Raw genomic sequence first — 4,408 nt, 5'->3', positions numbered from 1 at the left:
AAAACAATAATGGCATGAATGATGATGATGATTACAACAATGTTGATAGAAATTACATTAATGATGATGATGGGGATGATAAAAATGACAATGACGATGATAATGGTGGTGATTTTGATGATCATCGATCATCTCTCAAAAATAGAGTTGTTATTTCTCTTACGTATATCAATGTGTCCTAAACAACCCTTTTCTAGCACTGATCACATTTTTTGGGTTGATGATATTTATTACAACGTCTATAATTATAAACAATTGCAAACAATGTCCATAATGATGATGATGATGGAGCTGATGATGATGGCATGAATGGTGATTATGATGATAATGTAATGATGGCAATAACGATGACAATGATGATGGTGATGATGATGACAATGATTATGATAATGAGAATGAACAATTACTAGTTTCACTACCATCTTCTGGATACATATTACTATCATAATTTTTAAATTTTCTGTCTCTCTTGAGGTATCTTACTATAATGGTGTTGTCAACACTAGAAAGATATCTTGTTGTAATGGTGGTTCTAATGTTAGCACTAGCAAAGTTTTTGTTAAATTTTGGTTAAAAAAAATCGATTTATGCAATTATTTTGACAATCTATGTAAAAAAGTAAATAACATCCAATTATTTTGACTGTAGTCCCATTGATTATCATGAATTCACCAATCTAAAGACCATCTTCTACATACAAATTATTATTAAACTTTTTGCATTATATCCCTCTTATATCTTGTTGTAATGGCAGTATTAGCACTAAAAAAATATCTTGTTGTAATGGTGATGTTAGTATTAGCACTAAAAAAATCACTAAATTTTGGTAAAAAAAAGTTTATCATTTATTTATTTTTAATTTGGGAAATTTTTGTTTTTATTTTTTTTTTGTTTTTAATTCTATTTTTATGCAGTAATATTTTTTTTGGTTGAATTTTGGTAGTAACTAGTTTTTGGTCGAATCATATGTATTAACTATGTTCTTTATGCTACAAGTCTAATTGTTGGGACAAAATTGCTCTTTCAAATAAGTTGCAAAAGCTATTTTACATCCATTGTTGCACCCATGTTTACACCCACTTTTACATCCCTTTTTGCATCCTATTTTTCATCTTCATTTGCTTCTTTTTTTGCATCTATCATTACATCTACTTTTGTTGTGACAAAATTTGTTCCATGTTTTGCACATACTGTTGTACCCACGTTTGCTTCCAATTTTGCATCCATCTTCACATCCTCTTTTGCATAAAATATTTCATCTATTTTTGCATCCACTTTTGTGTTGGGTTTTGCATCTCATTTTGTATCTTCTTTTGCATGTACTTCCATTTCATCCATATTTTGCATCCAATTTTGTTTCTCATGTTGCACCCGTGTTTGCATCCACTTTTACATCCCTTATAGCATCTTGTCTTGCATCTAAGTTTGCATACTTTTTTGTGTCTATTATTACATCCACCTTTTTTGTGCTATTATTTGTGCCATATCTTATGCCTATCATTGCAACCCACATTTTCTTCCACTATTGCGTCCATATTTGCATCCTCTTTTGTGTCCAAGTTTGCATCAAATATTGTTTATGTTTTTTGCATCCCATTTCGAATTTACTTTTACATCCACTTTTGATTTGTCTAGTTTTGCAACTAATTTTGTGTTCACTATTGCACCCAAGTTTGCATCAAATATTGTTTATGTTTTTTGCATCCCATTTCGAATTTACTTTTACATCCACTTTTGATTTGTCTAGTTTTGCAACTAATTTTGTGTTCACTATTGCACCCATGTTTGGCCCATGTTTACATCCCTTTTTTCATCCAAGTTTTCCTCCTTTTTGCATTCAAGTTTGTGTCCCTTTTTTTTTACATTCATTGGAGTATCCACATTTGTTTCACCACAATTCATGCTAAGTTTTATGCCTACTATTGTGCCCATGTTTTCTTCCACTTTTTCATCCATGTTTGAGTCCTATTTTGTGTTCAAGTTTGTATGAACTATTGCATCTACTTTTTCATCCACTTTTGTTCAATTTTTCTGTCTTGTTCTGCATCTACTTATGTCCACTCTTCATCCAAATTTACGTCTATTTTTACCCCCATTTTTTTGTTTACTTTTGCATCCATTTTCCAACACACATCATATCTTTTGCATTGATTATATTTCTTATGACATTGAAAATTATGAACAACTGATGACAATGTCAATAATTATAACGATGATGATAATGAAGATGATGACGATGACATGAATTGCGATTGTTATGATAATGACAATGATGATAAAGACGATGGGAGTTACAATGACAATGATGATGATGCTAATGACCTTGGCCATTCCTCCCAATTTTTAAATGTTATCATGGTAAAAATCATAATAATTATCTTTGGCGTCATCTTCCAAGTCATCATCATCTGATCATCATTGTCATTATTTTCATCTTGGTCATAATCAAGAACAATAATGGCATGAATGATGATTATGATGTTCATGATGAAGATGACAAAAATTATGATAAAACTTATATTAGTTATGATGATGGGGATGATGACAATTATAATGACGATGATAATGGTAGTGATGTTGATGATCATCAATCATTTCTAAAAAATAAAGTGGTTATTTTTCTTTCATATATCATGTGTCCTAAGGTTGGTGATATTTCTTATGATACCTATAATTATGAACAATTGACGACAATATAAAAAATCATGATGATGATGATGATCATGAAGAAGACATGAATGGTGATTATGATGATAATGAAATGATGACAATAATGATCACATTGATGGTGGTGATGATGGCAATAATGAAGATGACGACCCTCCCTCTAAACTAGCGAGGTACTCATAATGAGACAAAAAAGTACTCTCAAGTTGAAATATTCATATAAGAAGGGATCTAGATTGATAAGAATCAATGATGATTTACATCATCATAGCCAAAATTTTCAAAATAGTAAGGCCTTGACTAACAAGTTTATATCTCCATTAGATCAGAGCACAATGTTGGGAGGCATAAATTTGGACACCACTGCCTTTCAAGGCACTTACCCCACCAAGATGTTTACCAGGTATGTCCTCACATGATCATTTCCTAATCCACTATCATAATATTTGACACCAGAAAATGTCAATCCTCATGACTATTCTTATCTTGGATTAATGTACTTGACTTATGGCGATTAGTCCTAGTCAATGTCCAAATTCTCAAAGAATATTGGTCCCAGATGTTTATCCAATCCACCATTATCCCTACTAGTGCCTTTACTAGGCTTACGATTGTTAATCCTAGCCATAGTACATGACACATGGATAACATGGTGTCTACCCTCACTCCCTCTCAACCAGGGAGGAAACATCCACAAGCATAAGATTTTCTCAAGAATACCCATCATTTTCGTAGAGAATAACATCATTAATTTGTTTTCATCACATGACGACTTTATGATTAAGCATTCATAGATTTGTGGCAAAATATTTCCCCTTTTGTATTTGTGATGAAATACAATAAAAAAGTGAAAGCCAAAATCATTAAACATACACTATATTGATTTATCTAAGTCTAAACTCTAAGGTTGAAGTGAAAATTCATGTAAATCTTATATCTATGAGTTGTGCCAAACTTATGCAAACCTTATTCCCTAAGTCCTATATATAAGAAAATGAAAAAGAAAGAAAAATAAGGGCCAATAAATGGTAACTCATGTATTCACTCCCTCTTTGGAAAATATATGAATATATACACTCCTAGTCACACTTGATCACATGTATGTGATGGTTAAATAATGAATTCTTCTTTTCTCCTTGCATTTTCACTTCATCATTTAAGCACCTAATTGAGGATCTAAGGAATGTTTGTTTCCTAAGGCTTTCATGTCTACTCTTGGTTTACTTATGTCACACTACTGTCAATTTATGTGACAGAGTGAAATACATAAGTTTGTGGAGTTATTATAGAGGTGTATTGAGTTCGTAACCACACACACATGTATTACATCTCATTGATCCACATGTGTGGGTTGGAGACTCATTTCTTGACAACTTTAATGGAGACTACTTTGTGGCTTTAATGGTATAGCTTACAAAATATCTTGTTAAACATTTCGATTCATTCTTTCTTTTCCTCCAGACACTTATAATATTGAAGTCACTCCCAACAATCCATGGAGATGGGGAGTATAAATTACTTGTGCTAGAAATAGAATTGAGAAATAGAGGTTTTCCATTTGCGATATTGGAGTCATAGACATTGGATACATGGTAGTAGTCCTCAATGTCAATTAACTAAAATTGTATTGTCATAATGCGAAAAGAGGTAAACATATTGGTAACCTTGATGTCTTAATCATTTCAAATAATAACCATTCCACCCAAGTATCTCTAAGCATCAATCACTACTACTTGGAAAT

The sequence above is a fragment of the Pinus tabuliformis genome, chromosome 1_2 (genome assembly GCF_031772625.1).
Source record: "Pinus tabuliformis cultivar Carrire ecotype Pingquan chromosome 1_2, CPIR1, whole genome shotgun sequence".
Classification (NCBI taxonomy): Eukaryota; Viridiplantae; Streptophyta; class Pinopsida; order Pinales; family Pinaceae; genus Pinus; species Pinus tabuliformis.
This window is presented reverse-complemented; position numbering follows the sequence as displayed.